The following is a 17,896-nucleotide window of genomic DNA, read 5'->3' on the forward strand; positions in this document are numbered from 1 at the left end:
ACTTATCAATGGACTTTATAGTCGATCTACCACTCTCTGCAGGACATAACACCATATGGGTGGTAGTTGACCGCTTCAGTAAAATGTCAAATTTCATACCGTTACCTAGGCTCCCTAGTGCCCGAGATTTGGCTATCCTGTTTATCCAGCATATATTCCGTCTTCATGGACTTCCTACCGATATCGCGTCGGATCGTGGTTCGCAATTTATAGCACAATTTTGGAAATCCTTTTGTACCCTGCTTGGAATCAAGATTAGCCTGTCGCCTGCATACCACCCTCAGTCTAATGGGCAGACTGAGAGGGTTAATCAGTCCTTGGAGCAGTTCTTACGATGCTACATTTCCGAATTTCACGAAAACTGGTCGTCCTTATTGCCTTGGGCAGAATTCGCCTATAACAATTCATATCATTCATCTACCCAAATCTCGCCATTCTATTGCAACTTTGGTTTTCATCCCAGATCAAATTCCTTGTATTCCCTCAGATCCGTTGGTATTCTGGAAATTCGTTCCACAGCTGCTGACCTCATGGTCATTTGGAAAAAAGTGCAATTCGCTTTAAGATTGGCTTAATTTTGGGCGAAATTTTTTTCGGATCGCCACCGTCCTATCTGCTCCCTCAAAGTGGGCCAGAAAGTGTGGCTTTCTACACGAAATATTAGGCTCAGACAGCCTTGCAGGAAATTGGGTCCTAAATTCATCGGTCCGTTTCTCATTGTTAAGCAGATCAATGCCGTGGCATTTAGGCTGAAAATTTCTGGGTCATTAAGGATACCAAACACCTTCCATTGTTCTTTGCTCAAGCCTGTGCTATACCCAAGTCAATCCCAGCTTCCAAGTCCGCATGTACAGAATCGGAATAAACCTCAAAGATACATAATTCAGAAGATTCTCAATTCTAAGAACGTGCAGGGCCCGGTGCACTTCCTGGTGCAGTGGAGGAATCGCAGCTTGGAAGAGCGGTCCTGGGTCCCGCGAAGGAGACTTAATGCTTCAAAACTTTTAAGAGAATTCTTTAAAAAATTTCCTAAAAAACCTGGGTGTCGGGGTTCCTTAACCCCTCCTCAAGGGGGGGGGGTACTGTCAGGAGCCGCGGCTGCCTCGGGCACCGCCGCGACTCACTTCCTGTTCAAGTGAACGTCCCGGCCGTCTCCATGACGACCGAGGCGTCACTTCCAGTTTCTCGGGCCCGACCGTTGCCAAGGTTGCTAAGCCCTGATTGGCCAAACTCTGTATATAAGGTAGGGAGGGCTTAGCCTCCCTGCCGGTTATAGCGTCCAGTTACCTGTTAGCCTAACCTGCTCCTGCTCCTGCCTTGTATTGGTGAAAACCTGTTGGACTGATTCCCTGTGTATGACCCCTTGCCTGGATTTGGACCCTGCCTGTGTTTCTCGTGACCCTGACCTCTGGCTTGCTTACCAACCTCCCTGTCTGCTCGTGACCCTTGACCTCGGCTTGTTTATTGGAATTGCTACTATTCTTCTGCCCTTGACCTCTGCTTGGACTTATCTCCGCTTGCCTGGGTTCTCCCCAGTCGGTACACACTTCACAACCCTCTGTCAGTCTGCAGCCCAGTCTGTCCCCACCATCAGGGGCTCCAGTGAACACCTGACTGGCAGAGTAGACTCCGAGTTGTGTTGTGCCGGCTGGAGGGGTTCCTAACATTTAAGCTATTTTTTGTTTCAACATTAGTATTTATCTCACATACACTCTATTTAGTAATGACCACCTGACAGCTAGTAACATTATGAGCTGTGGCGAGTTGGTCTACTAGATATTTTGTCTGCACCCAATGTCAGAAGTCAAAAATAAGCTGCTTCTCTCTCATTACTCACATTGATGTGATGGTTTTTTCTCTCTTGCCTGTAGACCAAGGGTCTCATGTAGAATTGAATATATTAAAAACATAAGCGTGCGTCCATTTATCAGACTATGGTGCATCTTACTCTTTTGACTCCTTATGATAGGAGAGGCAGAGCGGGGGAGGGAACGACCAGGCAAGTGTAGACCATGTACAGTGAGGGTGTGTTTATGTAATTGGCACTAAGTAAACAAGGACACAGTCACAGATACGCCTGTGAAGAGGTGTATCTCTTATAGGTGCTGGAGGACTGGTGCAATCATATGAAATTATAATGATCAACCGATAGTATAGTGGCTATTTTTTATGAAGTTGTGGCTATTTTATTACGTAACAGACATACTGCAGGAAATAAGATTGGCATTTGACTTTATAGGAGAAAACCCCATATATTTATATGAACATAATTTTTTATATTTGTGTGTATGTAATTACATTTTATGTGAAACATCTGAGTATCACATTTATTAATCTGTGTCCAGACATTTTTCCCTGCTTTGTATATGGCTCTTCATAATAGTATATTGTATAAAAAAAATGGTTGTGTGACTTTTGTATTTCTCTAAGCCATCTCTATACTACTGTGTGTTGCATGAATATATACACTTGTTTATCCTGATGTATACCTGGTGCAAATGATACTGTTGTACAGCTGGATGTATCTTGAGATTTGTACATAAATGCACTTTTGCTTGTATGTATCTTCTCCTGCATATGTTCTGGGCAGAAATGTGGCCAACTCTGCACAAGCCCACAAATTTTTATCCTCAAGGCAATGTTAAGCTTTGTGGCACTAGGAGATGGCATTGGACGCAAATGAAACAGCTGGATGTCAGATTAATAAATAAATACATTTCCTACTAGTAAAATGAAATGGCATTGGATGCAAATGATTAAGAGTGGCAGAGCAGTGGTGGATTGGATAGCCGTTTAATAAAAGATACATGTGAGCAAAGCCCATCACTTCTTAATATGATAGTATAAGAAGATAGCACTGATCGCAAACAAAAAAGAGGGGCAGAGTAGCGTCAGATAGGAACGCGGTTTACTATGACATACAGACACCAGGATTTTCAATAATAGAGAAGATGGCAATTGACAAACGTTACATAGATAAAGAAGCCGACTCAAATAGATATTATAGTTGGATGGCAATGTTGTGGAGGACTTACCTGGCCGGGGCCGTCGTCATCCCTCGGGCGGCGGTTCCCTCCGTTCAGCCGGGACGGTGAGCCAATCAGGGCTCACCTCCCGGCCATTTCAAAAAAGAAAATGGCGACGGACCAATCCGAGCCCGCCATGTCATCACGTGGCGTCGCGTCGACGCTACGTGATGACGTTAGCGCGGCGCCGACTATTTAAGTCAGCGTGCGCGCCGCCATGTGCAGTCCGTCGGCGGAGAGATCAAGAAGAGGACGTGTCGCGGAGAGCTGCGGGATCAAGACTAGAAGAGAAGACAGCGGAGACCAGCAGTGGCGGCAGAGAGCCCTTGTTAGGGCTAAGAGCGCCTCTGCTGCCTGAAGACCGGCGTGATCAAGAACAGAAGCCGGCGGCAGAGCGTAGAAGCAGCGGCAGGCGGGGAAGGAGTCCAGGAGAAGCTCCCCGAAGACAGCCCCAGGTAAGGCCTTGCCAGGCAACTCCTCTCCCGGGCCCACGCCCGCAGCACACGAAATAAAGTCGGGCACTAGGCCCGTGGGCACAGTCGGGCACAAGGCCCGTGGCACCGTGAAGTAGGGGCACAAGGCCCAGGGACCTGGGCACTAGGCCCCAACGAAGTTAGTGGGCCAGTAGGCCATTAGTATATATGATAAAGGGGACAAGCCCCTATTAGCTAGACAGGGGCGTGAGAGCCCAGGTACAAGGGCACAAGGCCCTTAGGTAGTTAGTGGCCTAGAGGCCATAGGAAGGCCAGAGGGCCTGGTTAGGGGCTAGTAGCCCGTATGCTATTAAGGGCACAAGGCCCTCAGTCAGTTAGGGAGGCCACAGGCCTCAGGCAGGGGCTAGGACCCCTAGGTAGTAGGGCACAAGGCCCTAGTTAGTGGGCTCAGAGCCCTGAGGTAGAGAGGGGGCTGAGGCCCGTTAATCAGAGCACAAGGCTCTGTGTGTAGCTGGGCAGAGACCCATGGTGTGTAGGGCATAAGGCCCTGGTGGTGTGTGGTAGAGGCGTGGGAGCCTCGTGAGTGTAGGCGCGGTCCTGTGTGAGGTGAGCACACGTGGTTAGGAGGTACAGTAGAGCGTAGGCTCCTGTGGTGCTGTAGCAACCTGCTGGTTGGCTAGCAGTGGTGTGCTCGGGTAAGTAGCGTGCAAAGTACTGTATACTGTATTTATTCTGTCTGTGCGGCGAGTATAGTTTACATTACGGTATTTTGGGGGTGTGCTACATAACTGTGTCCAGGGGCAAGACGTCAGGCCCCCATTAAAGGTAGGCTCTTGTTCCTGTGGTTTTCCTGTGCTAACCCGTGTTGTGGGGACAAGTGTAGTTACCAGCATACACATAGTCAGGGGAGAACACACGTAGTTTCCCTGTCCCTTAGGTCCCCGGGGTCACACTGGTACCCAGAGGGGGTGGCTGAGTGAGTCGGTGGCAGTGCAGCACACCTTGAGGCAGTTCCAGGGGCGGCCGTGGTTCTGATCAAGGGTCCTCAAGGCCGGTTCCGTGCAGGTGGACCTGTGGTTCCGGACGTAGGGACACGTGTGAGATACCCGAGTACAGGCAGTCGGGCGGTTCAGTTCGATCGGCTGTTCCGTGCGGCAGTCGGCCCGCGGGTTAGTGTGCTGTTCTACGGAGCCTCAGCCGGGCTTAAAGAACTGGTCCTTAGGGTCCGTGAGTGACCCCATAGCAAGAAGGCAGCTTCTTGGTACGACCTGGGTGAGGGGGTTAGGAACCGCCCTCCGGTTTAGGCTGTGAACACCGGCTGGTGTTCCCCGTAGCGTGTAAGTGAGTAGTTCCGTTAGTGCACCACACCTAGTTAGTCCTAGTGTTTTGACTTAGTTGCGTTGCCGACCATTAGAACGTTGTTAGGGTCGGGTCGCTGTTGCAGTCAGTCCAGTTTGGTGGGTGCCATCTTAGTCTCACGGAGAGCGCAGAGGGAGGCTGTGTGTTCTTGTCATCCGCAGGAGTCGGGAAGGTGCAGGAGAACCGGATCGGAAGTGGGAGTGTCCCGGTGAGTATCACGCTCGATTCCTCCTTTCGATTAGGCCCTCACCGGCAGGTGTGTGAGGTACTTGAGGCGGGATTAGTCCTCGGACTAGTCTTGGCCTTCAGTGCCTGTAGTCCCCCGCGTCTTGGCAAGAACAAAGTGAGGAGGCGGCAAGGAGCTTGGACTGACTGTGCCCTTGTTCTTTGCCGTAGTCTCGGACAGCCCTTACTTGGTAGACTCGGTTTAACTGTGTTTTTTCCCTCTTAGGTGTTACTTGCGGGCGTCCGGAGAAAACCCAATCCGGGACCGAGGTAGGATCCAGTCATCCACGCGGATCGTGGTAAATTTGGAGGTATTAGGAGTTAGTCGCCCTGTGAGGCACATCTCCGATAGGGACCTTACAATGTAATAAAAGTTGGACAAGAAATATGGATTTTGGGCTATGGATTAGATTAGGGTTCAGGCTCAAAGTGAGCATCAAAGTGGGCATCTTCCTCATTTTGCTCATCATTCTTATTCATGTCAGCACTGATTTCTACAAGATAATCACCCAATATCACAGTATCACAGTGTAAAGGTTTCCTGGAAACCCTCACACTCTCAAGATGCCACGCTGGCATGGGCACTTCCCTATATTGAAATCACTAGTCCTATATTAGAGATCTTTGATGATTTTCTTGAAGTAATGAGACAAACTTTTAATGATCTGAATTGGAAAGATACTGCTGAAAACATTTTAATAAGACTTTGTCAGGGGAGATGCTCAGTAGTAAAATATACTCCAGATTTAACACCTCATTGAATTCTGAGGAGCAAATATCTGTTTATTGTAAGGGCCTGTCTGATACAGTCAAAAATGAGATGTGCCCACTGAACTTGAACTTTTTATCCACCTTTGTATTTGTATTAATGCTTGATTGGTCAAGTGATGACAAGAGAAAAGGGATTCAAAGCGGATTTATCCCAGTTATCAGGAACCTACAGCCTCAAATTATTTGGAGAAACTTGAGGTTAAATCAACTAATAAACTTGAGACTGAACCTATGCAAGTAGACGCACTTCACGAACAAATTGAAGGAAGGGAGCAACAACTCCTAGGACAGTGACCACTGTGACAGAGGCTGACTTTTCCATTACACTACAGGCAGCTTAAGCTATTCCCACATCTTTATAATTGTGTCCTGTTGGCATGTCTTACAAGTCAAATATCTGCATTCACGTTAGTGTGACATCATTGGTCTTACACCTGTGTATGAATCAACTGTGGAAGAAATCAGGATCCAGATGCTTCTATAAAGTGAGAATGATCAGAGTGATGTTTATTTAGAAAAGAGTCAGCAAATATACACAATGCAAGGTTCAACATACTCTTATACCCTTGTGGAATTAGAGGTATATATAACTTGAAACAATGAATCTGGAATATAATAGGCTTATTCAGGGTCGGCCCCACTATTAAATGGGAAATGAAAAATGAATATTTTATTTAAATTCAGATTTACTACATTTTGAAAACTTGCTAATCTATATCTGTGTATCATTAGCTGTAGATACCCAGTACACAGCAAAAAGAAAGGGAAGGATGAATATTTGCTGGGCTTTTTATTTTTTTTATTTTTTTAATATTTCAAAACACTTTGAGGCTCAATATGACAATTATCACCATTTTCTAAACAGAGATCTGGGGGTAAATGTATTATAGTGTGGGTTACACAAGTCGCCGGAAATCGGCGAGATGACAGCTTAAATTTAAAGCGGCGCTGCCTTGTAAAGGGAAACCCTTTTAAGCTGTCATCTCGCCGATTTCCGGGGACTTGTACAACCCGCACTATGATTCATTTACCCCATGTTCTGTGTTTATGGTCAGGGTAAAAATTAAAATGTTGTTGGTAATTCATTAACTGTTATTGCTCACATTACCCCAGGCCAAAGTTTTTATACCACATATATAGAGTTAATAGCATATTGTGATTACAGTGTGATTACATTTTCTGTTACTGGGTTGCTACTGTAAAAATGTAGGTGTTCATTTTGTCATACTTTCTATGTATTGGTCAAAGTGTACCCATCACACCTGTACAGAGGAGTCAGCCATTATGTGGGTTAAGCAATAATCATACCTCCCAACTGTCCCAATTTCAGCTGGGACAGTCCCGGATTAAACATGTTTGTTGGGAGAAGGATAGCATGTAATGGGCAGCTTAGCACTTTACAGCGCAAGGCAGGCCTCTGGGAGTATAACCAAGTTTGTACTAGCCCTGCTTCCTTTTGTCTTACAGCTGATTTGGTCCCGCCCACATGAGGCCACTTCCAGAATATTTTCAGGGCCACTTTAAGTTCCCAATCCACCCCTGCCCACAGAGGAAGACGTGTAGGAGTAACCTGTGCTGCTCACTAATGCAGAGGAGTTTCCTGCTCACTGCCTCTGATGTACTGTGATTGGCTGAGTGACTGTGTCAGCCAATCAGAGCACAGGCACGCCCCCTACCCATACTGCCATTGAAAAGACTCAAGGCAGCACTGCAGGAAAAGGTAAGTGTATGGTAGTTTGTGTCTGTGTGTATGAGAGAGAGAATGTGTCAGTGTGTATGACTGTGTGTATGAGAGAGAGAATGTGTGTCAGTGTGTATGACTGTGTGTATGAGAGAGAGAATGTGTGTCAGTGTGTATGACTGTGTGTATGAGAGAGAGAATGTGTGTCAGGTGTGTATGACTGTGTGTATGAGAGAGAGAATGTGTGTCAGGTGTGTATGACTGTGTGTATGAGAGAGAGAATGTGTGTCAGTGTGTATGACTGTGTGTATGAGAGAGAGAATGTGAGTCAGTGTGTATGACTGTGTGTATGAGAGAGAGAATGTGTCAGTGTGTATGACTGTGTATATGAGAGAGAGAATGTGTGTCAGGTGTGTATGACTGTGTGTATGAGAGAGAGAATGTGTGTCAGGTGTGTATGACTGTGTGTATGAGAGAGAGAATGTGTGTCAGTGTGTATGACTGTGTGTATGAGAGAGAGAATGTGTGTCAGTGTGTATGACTGTGTGTATGAGAGAGAGAATGTGTGTCAGTGTGTATGACTGTGTGTATGAGAGAGAGAATGTGTGTCAGGTGTGTATGACTGTGTGTATGAGAGAGAGAATGTGTGTCAGGTGTGTATGACTGTGTGTATGAGAGAGAGAATGTGTGTCAGTGTGTATGACTGTGTGTATGAGAGAGAGAATGTGAGTCAGTGTGTATGACTGTGTGTATGAGAGAGAGAATGTGTCAGTGTGTATGACTGTGTATATGAGAGAGAGAATGTGTGTCAGGTGTGTATGACTGTGTGTATGAGAGAGAGAATGTGTGTCAGGTGTGTATGACTATATGTATGAGAGAGAGAATGTGTCCGTGTGTATGACTGTGTGTATGAGAGAGAGAATGTGTCAGTGTGTATTAGAGTGAATGTCAGTCAGTTTGTATGACAGATGTTTGTATAAAAGAAAAGGTGTGAGTCAGTGTGCATGAGAAATGTATTAGTGTGTGTCCGTGTGTTGCTATTGATTTAACATCCGTGCTGGTTGGGAATGAGGGGCTAGAGTGTTCACTCGTGGCTCTTCTTTTCATATTTATTGTACCTATCCTCTTTCCCAAACAAGAACCCAACATTCCAGGATTGAGACAAGCAACTACCGAGCTTAAGACATCAGGAAGTGAAAGCTGAAAGAACAAGTAGGAGAGAGCAGGATAGCTGCCAACTGTTCTGATGGGACAGTCCTGATTTTGGGTAACTGTTCCTCTTTGTACCGATCTAGAGGTTGGGGTCCAGTCTGTGCACTTTTCGCAGACACTGCATTCTTATATTCTACAATATGACACTAGCCATGTCCTCAGTGGGCTGATCATGCCCCCCCCTAGCTACACACTCAGGTGGCTGACCACACTCCCTCTGGTGGGCCCCTACCATGACATCCCCTGGTGGGCCCTTCATGTCCCAGTACGACACTGGGTCTATTCCCTATGATCTATTTTCTACGCTATAGATATTGTATCTGAATAAGCATTATGCAACTACACAATTTTATGCAGATATAAGTATCAATTTTATCATTATCTATAAAGACCGAATTCCACATTACCAATCCACACAATGCATTTAAGTACAGCAAGTCTGCAAAGCTGTCACTCAAATTCTGCCTGTTTAGCTAGAGAAACAACAGCCTCCTAACGTGTCATCCTGCTTCAATGAAGTGGAAGAGAGACATATTTAGCGAAGTTTAAAAACGCCAATTATTTTATGAATATATATTAATCAATGTCAACCTTTGCTATATATTTATGTCAAATAGTGGCTTTACCTGCTCTTTAACTTGACACTAATAGAATTATTATGGAAAAAAATTGTCCCCTCCTATCCTCCAATCCCTTGGTAGACTATTTACCCAGAAGAGCAACTGGCATGCTGTTCATATGCACTTCAGTTACCATCTGCAAATACACATAGTTTATGATGAAAACACAAAAGATATTTTGACAATTATGAATTTGAATTGCCAATGGCTTTATAATTAAAATAGAAAGCAAGATATAGGACAGCACTAATAGGTATCCCTCAGGATTAGGATACCCATGTGCCAATCCCGATGTATTTAGGATGGTTTAAATTCATTCAGAAGCTCAGCATACAATTTTGCTAGAACTTCAATATCTATTTTAATTAGCCTAAAATTATCACAATCAGTATGATCTTTGTTGGTTAGTTGTCGGGATTACAGAAATATTAGCGTGTAAGGAATCGAAGTGCAATATAGCATCTTCTAATAACCCTTTGAGAGTTTTGACAGGACAAGGTGCTAAAATAACACCACATTTCCTATAATATAACCCATAGAACGCATCCAGGCTTGGGCACTCTGGTTACTTTAAGGTGTTTGATTGTATTCATAAATAGTCACTTTTATTTCTGCATCTACGACTGCTCTGATGAAAATTGAGGAAATAATAAAAATGTATCAAATTTGGATGTGAAGCCCACTAGAGAAGCAGCATACAAATTAAATTAATAAGTAGGAATTTTTCGTTACATCATCGGATCTCAGATCTCGCGAGTTTTGGATTCTATAAATATCGCCCTCCACGGCGATCCAGCGCCATTTCACAGAGGGACACAGAAGGGGTAGCACAGTTCTTGGCAGTCTCTAGTGCAGTTGAGCAGCGTCAGTGTTCTTCAAAGTCTCCAGTGACATTCAGGAGAGCTCCATTGCTAATTGTCATTGCTGAAATAGGAAAATTAGGTCTGGCAGACTTGGTCTTCTAAATCTGCAGTCACATTGAACTGTGTTATATAGGCAAAACACAAAGAGGAGAGCTCCAGTGCTCCATTGCTAATTGTCATTGCTGAAATAGAAATAATAGGGCTGGCAGTGTTGTTCTTAATCTGCAGTAACATTGTACTGTGTTTTAAAATGGATTCACAGCAGTACACAGAAGACTAGGAGCACCAAGCAGCTGCTGGCACCAGTCATGATCCCTCTACGTCATCTGCTAAAACCAATGTTAAAGTGCATAGTGTATTACCTTCCACTTTGCTGCTGATTCATCAGTATTGTACAAAGTGCTTGTAATCTGCACTTTACGTCAAAGGTACCTAACTATATTATAATTTTTGTGAATTGGGGCTGATTCGAAGCTCAGTGATGAACTTGCTTTTTGCTGTGAATTACAATGGCACCCTGGAGTCTGATAAAAGCACGCATCCCGGGAGGGGGGTCAGCGCTTGTCGCCATGTATTAGCTGTAGAATTACCACAGTTATCCAAGGAACGGGTGGAGCAATAAAATGAACCATAACTGATTTCATGATCCAAGGGCAGTTCCATCTTGCACCACTTTTCTTTACTGACACTGCTGTGTTGCAATGTGTCCTAGATGTGCTAGGAACTGCTGTGTGTTTGAGTCATTGCTCTGTCGCTTACTATCCAGGCAGGTCCAGTCTTTGCTTGAAAGTGTATGAAAATAATATTGACTGCAAATGACTTTAAATTAGTGTTATTGAGGTTACTAATAGTGTAGGAGAAGAAAAAGCAAAATTATGGGATTTTAGCAAAAAAATAGGGATTTTAGAAACTGGAGCCAAGGCTGCAGGGAACAGTTGGGCTAGGCTTGCTGTCAGGAATGGGCCTACCCCATCATTAGGTGTTATCAGCTGTTTCCCAGGTGCCAGCATGCCCTGGCAGTTATGGGCATGCTTATAGTACTACAAGCACCAGCATGCACAAAGACTCAATGGCAGCCTGGGCATGCTTGGACCTGTAGTGCACCAATTTTTTATGTAATAAAATCATTATTACCCCACACCCACTGCCCAGGGGTGTGGGAAGAGCCCTATTGCTAACAGCATGGGGTCGGACCTCCCTAGGGAATCCAGCCTTGTTTTGACCAGCCTGGGGCTAGTTTGGCATAATGGAAGGGGTCCCCATGCTGTGGGTTTCCCTGCTATAGTGTCACCAGCCCAGACTGGCAAAGCCGATGGCTGGTTATAGTAAAGTGAGGGGGACCCCACGCTTTTTGTCCCCCCACCTGATTCTGTTAGTTTCAGCTTAGGCTGGCAACACTAGGGTTGGTCCAGTTGTTTGGGGGGAGAGGGGGAAAGTTATGTTTTTTTGTTTTAATTTTTTCTGAGTTTTTTTTTTTTACATGTATTGCTGTTTTAAATATAGTGATTTATGTCAACATTATGACTGTCTATTTCACAACCCTGTCTACATTTTACATGTTGACCGTTTAACTGTGTAGACATTATGAACATGTAGACATTCTGACTGTCCACCTTTTTTACGTAGGCATAACAATGTAGACATTCATTTCTATTGTATTGTCTTATGTTTTCACATTTTTGCCGTCCCCTAAATGTTTGCTAAGTGCACTCCTATGACATTCTGCAGGAGACAATTAAAAAGTCACAAAAAAAGCTATTCCCACCAACCAAACCCCATTCTGTAAAATAATGTATGTAATGATGTAATTATTAATACACAGAAATACATGATTGTGACTATAATATGCTCCATTTGTCTCCTCATGCAGATATTGGTGGGGAGCAGTCACAAGAAGCCCACTGCCACCAGCAAAGGGCCTAATTACAGGACCAACGCCATGAGATAAAATTCATGCAAGAATGTCTGGACCACATCCTGCAACATTGTGACCTCTTTCAGGATGCTATATAATTTAATCTACATGTACAAAAATAATATATAAATTCTAAAAACGTATTTAATTTTCTAATAAACTATATTTTTTTCATCATAGGTTGACGTGATTACTTAAGCAATCTTCACAGTCTGTAGGGGAAAAATATATGTTAGAATGTCTACTTAAAATACGATAATATTGAACCCTACTAATTGGATGTGATGCTAACATACACCAAGGCTAAGGCCCTTTGCACTACCTTAAGCCATCAACATTTGCGTGTCACAGCCTTGTAACTTGTGCTGGATCCAATTGATATAGATGTGTGTTCTTCAACAACTGCTGAAGTAACTGTACTCCTGTTGACGTCTGTATCTGAGTTTAGAGGTGTTCACTGCTAGAGTATACCTAAAGGTAATTATTAAACAAATTACATTTTTGTTTAATTGCATTACTATCTAACTGCATGAGAAGCCTGATAACATACTAGAACCAAGGAAAGAAAATTACTTTCTTGTTGGAACATCCATCTCTTCAAGAGATTCTCCTTTATATGCATTAATTCCCTTTTTCGATGGTGGGTAGCAATGTTGTTAATTTTTGCAAGCTATAAAGTGTTTTCTTATACTCTTTAGTACTCTCTCTTTACTCTGATATCATGTCCCATAATCCTGACAAATTGTCCTAACTTGTTTTGTAAGCTCATTATTTGGTACAGTGTGTCTACACGATTCATCAGGTTAGTTGCTGTGAGGTGGCCAATGGTCAGCTCCACTTGCAGCTAAAACCTTCAATAGACAGTCAGACCCTCTGATTTTGATTATTCCTCCCAGCCTTGCAAAGACATAGGAACTGTCTTTTAAAGCGTTAGTGATAAAGATCTCGAAGGAAGTACACATCTATTTAGCAAGCAGCACTATCACCTTCCTAACCCTTTACCTGGTCAAATTATCACTCAGTTCCATTTCAAGCTTTGATAGGCTCTCACACACATCTGCATTGACAATGTCACAATGTCTATTATCAGAGGTATCACGTCCACCTTGCCTGATGTAAAGTACTAAGGGCACAGATAGACCATAGGTGCTGTACTGTGTATCAAGAAGTGTGATAACAGCAGTCTTATTTCATGGTCATCTTTCAAAGACTTTCTCCAACCACTATTTCTGCACCTTTCTTTAGAGAACAGCCAATTTTGAAAGCCAGAGATTGCATTCTATATTTGTTACCGGATGCATCAAAACCACACAATTCCCTTGCACCCTTGACAACCATAGCAAATATGTCTGCCTGAATAGCAACTTTCTTATACTTAGATACACAAAGCTAATCTAACTCACTGACAGCAAAAGCAAATTGTGCTAGTTCTCTCAGCATCTGAGTTATGTATGCATTCTGTGTCCTATCTATCAAACACAATATATTTTTACATTTAAACATAATGGGGTAATTTCTAACATACAATGGTATTCTATATTGATGCATTCTGTGGACAATTTGTTTATTGCCAGTAGTATAAGTTAGAAAAATGCTGAGTGAACTCAATTGCTTTTCTGGGACCTTTGTTTCTCTGATTTCATTGTATAACAGGCATGTTTCCACAAAGCGGTTTTAACAAAAAATCCCAAAGAGTGTTGGCATGGCAACATGACAAGTAGTCATACAAGTCTTCATACCAGTCCTCATGCAACCTCTCCGCCTTTTAAGTACAACTATATTAAGGGGATAGTCACCTTTGTTGCAGAGTCTTTCTAGCAGAACATACTTACATTTTGAACCTTTTGGCTCAGCTATGTCCATTTTATTTGCATGTTTCCTTTGTAAGAGTTAAAATAGCTTACTATTTATTTTTGACAATAAACATAGAAGGGTCATTTGGTTCATTCTCACACAGATAACTGAACTTAGTGGGCCTGGTTTAAATCCGAATGCAACTTGCACACAAGTTGCAGTTTAAAAAAGAGCATGGAAGTTGAGAATAGATCCGACAGTATTCAAATCCAGGTGGGTCTGCTTTTCAATTTGAATCTGGGTGCAAGTACGCTCTGCCTAAATGGTACTTGTCTTACATAGACAGACAGAACAGACTGCATTTAATGCATTTGCAATATATGGTCACATCAGAATCTAAAATAAAAATTATATTATAAAATGAACAACTCTAAACAGTATAATCATTAAAAAAAATATGGTTGATTTAAAAAAAATATTTTTTGATATTTTATTTTTGACATTAAATAAATCAAAATGTTCTTCATGCGTACTTTACATACAATGTGTTTATATGCTCTGCTACTTGCATACTTGCATATATGTAATCTGTGCTATCAAGTGGTATTCATACGTGTACTTTTTCACATAACTATGCCATGGTAGTTAACACTATCAGTCGGCACTTACACCTTCCCTGTAACTGGTGCAAATGATACATCTGAAACCAAGTGTACTTAAGAGAAACCCAGGACTTGAATCGGCTGCATCTGTGTCAGAACACCCTCGGTATGCTGCAGGACCGTAACGAGGGTGGTGCGGCCGGTGAGACTGCTCATGGCGCAATGCTGAGGGGGCGCAACGGCCGCCCGCTCTTTGCTGTGCACAACTATGTGAAACATAATCAGCTGTAAAGCTTGCTGGAGACACCAGCAGGATCGTTTACAATCAGGATTGCCCCGTATCTCTTTATATGTGGCCGCATGCTGCCTGCTTCTGTACAGAAGCATACAGAAGCAGCATGCGACCACTCATCACACAGGCTCGCCCCCTGACCTCTCAGCTTCTCCTCTACATTGTGCACGGCTCCTTCCCCTGCTTTTCTGCTGTTTCCACTCCTCCCTAACCGTGTGTCTGCCTGTCTGTCTTTATTTATCTATCACCACGTCTCTTCTCCCTCTTTCCTCTCCCCCCTCCTTTTCTGTGTGTGTCTGTACTTTTCTTAGTTAGTTCACTTCTTACATGGACTCGTATCTTCCAGCTTCATCAGACAAGATTAGCAGCGCAAGGTAACCCATCCATTATCATGTTTCTGATTAGACCAATAACGCTATAATGCAGTCAGAAAATGCCAGTGTCTGACTTATGAAGCGTGGAAGAGAGGTCACTGTTAAATACCTTTACTTTGTTCTAGGCAGATATATAGCTCTGTAATTCTGGAGGTTCATGACACTGAGACCTGACCTCTGCAGTCAGTATGGGAAGACCACGTGAAATGGAGCAGTCTGTCCCACTTACAAATTAGGATATGGCCAGTCTCATCATCAAAACATCCTGTACAGCAGCCGTCACTAAAACTTATCTACTGTGTCATGTCTGCACAGTGTTGCTCTTTTTCCAAACAGATGAGGGGTTCTAAGAAATGAATTACTTAAGTAACCTATATAAGTATTTTCTGTTCATACAGTTGAATAAAATAAGAGTTCTACAATTCATCATCATCATCACCATTTATTTATACAGGGCCACTAATTCCGCAGCGCTGTACAGAGAACTCATTCACATCTGTCTCAGCCCCATTGGAACTTACAGTCTAAATTCCCTAACATACCCACACACAGACAGACAGACACAGAGAGACTATGGTAAATTTGATAGCAGTGTGACCTCCCAGGGCGCAATATAGAGCGTTTCTCACGGCTGGGAAAGGCAACCTACACCTAACAAGATAGGGTTGGGTTGGGGGGGGGCGCCATTGCTCTTTATCGCCCAGGGCACTAAAATCTCTAGTTACCGCTCTGGTATGCTGGTACTGCCTACGTCTATCTGCTCCTTTCTACCCCTTTTCCGCCCATGCAAAGTGTGTATTCATATTATGGTCCTCATAAGTATAGAAGTGCAAACACACACCTATTAGTGTTGCTTTACTGACTCAGTTAGCAAATACATGTCTCAATCCAACCGTTTAGCAAAGATGAAAATCTGATCATTTCCAAATCGAGATCAATTCTGAATGGTCATTGTGCACACACGATAATCCATACTGAACAATAAAACCTATCTATGTGTTTGGATAGCATATAAATTGTGACTGTGGCTTTATATGTTTGTGATGGAAAGAGGAATAAAAGTGGCAGTAGACTGTCAGGTAAGTCTGAACAGGGAGTTGTACATTCTTTGATTTACATGCGAAAATGTTAATTTTTGGTTTACCTATCCTTTAAGTTAAGAATACAAGTAACAATCAAAGGACTTTGGTGAGAAAATGGAAATGTGTTATTTTTAGCTATAATTATATGTTACATCACAGTTTTACATCAGGAAGACCGCAGAGAGATTGAACACACAGCTCTGTGCTTAACCAATTCCTGTCATCTCACAGATAACCTTTTCAGAGAAAATGGACATTTAAAGAAAGTGCGCAGATCATAGTGCAATAAGCATCTAAGTACGTTAGGTTTGCTATTTAAAGGTCACATACCTTTCCTTGATCGCTCACTTCATTTTTGCAGACTACAGACTAAGATATGTGGTTGTGCACATTTGTTGATGGTTGCCTAAGCATCTTAACATTTTACTGAGATGACTGCTTGGAACTAAAATTCTACTGTTATTCACTATGGCAAAAGTTCAGTTTGTGAATACTCACAGACTGCAGATAGATTCTGCGCTCAACAAAGTTTATTTGCATAAATATTTATATACTTTTTTAAAAAATACTGTTTATTAATAGAGATGAGCGGGCTTGGATTGCGCTAATCCGAGCCCACCCGAACAGTGCGGATCCGACGGGATCCGAGCACTGTTCGGGTATTTCCGGCGGGCAAAAAAATGAAACCGAAGTTATGACGTCCAAGTCTCGCGTCGGATCTCGCGAGACTCTCAACACATCTTCTGCACCAGATTCTCGGGATGAGGATGGATTCCTTTCTCCTCCATAAAACGTTTCACAGGAACTAGCTACTAAATGCAGCCTGCTTACATCACTACTGGATACAACTATAATATAATTGCTCATAATTCACTTAAATGCTGCTTCATTTAAACTAAACATATGAGTTGCCACATTTTCCACTTGAGATGATATGAATCACGTTTCTTCTATGCTGTGTAGGAACTTGCAAGCCGTAAAAGTGTTGTTATTTTTACCTAATCGCATTGGTTTTACAGTGTCACAGTCAAATTATCCTCCAAAGAAAACAACATTTAAATAAGTGGAGGTAGTTTCTTCAGGGAGAAGAGGTAGCACTCAGGAGCTGGGGTACCTGGAACACATGTTTGACAGGACATAACAGTGTCTGTCTCCCAAGTTTTACTATTGGTGTCTCTTTACTAAGGATTCCACATAAGTTTCTTATATTTATATGATATGAGGTACAGGAACAAGATGCATTTTTTCAGGAGTTACTCCTATGAGATCCAAGTGGACCAGAGATCTGAGGACATTACCGACAGCATCCAGGGCATCAGATGGGTATGTAGGGCTGTGTACCTTTATATATTTGTATATATATATAGCTGGCTTCCAAAACAAGAAGCAGATTTATTCATGTATTTTCATAAGTGATAAACCTTCAAATATATTATTATGATTTCTTTATTCCAAGGGTAGAGCAGACAAAAATGGAATACACTTACACTAACCATATTCATGGAAAGACAGATAAAGAACAACCTGTTAGTTACAGTTGTCATTTTTTGTAGGGGAGTGGATCTTACTATCTTATGTGTGTTACTATATTCACTTATGCTGGGAATCTTTCCCAAGTATCCAGTACTCTATCAGTAAAGTTATGC

This window comes from Mixophyes fleayi, chromosome 3, assembly GCF_038048845.1.
Source record: "Mixophyes fleayi isolate aMixFle1 chromosome 3, aMixFle1.hap1, whole genome shotgun sequence".
NCBI lineage: Eukaryota > Metazoa > Chordata > Amphibia > Anura > Limnodynastidae > Mixophyes > Mixophyes fleayi.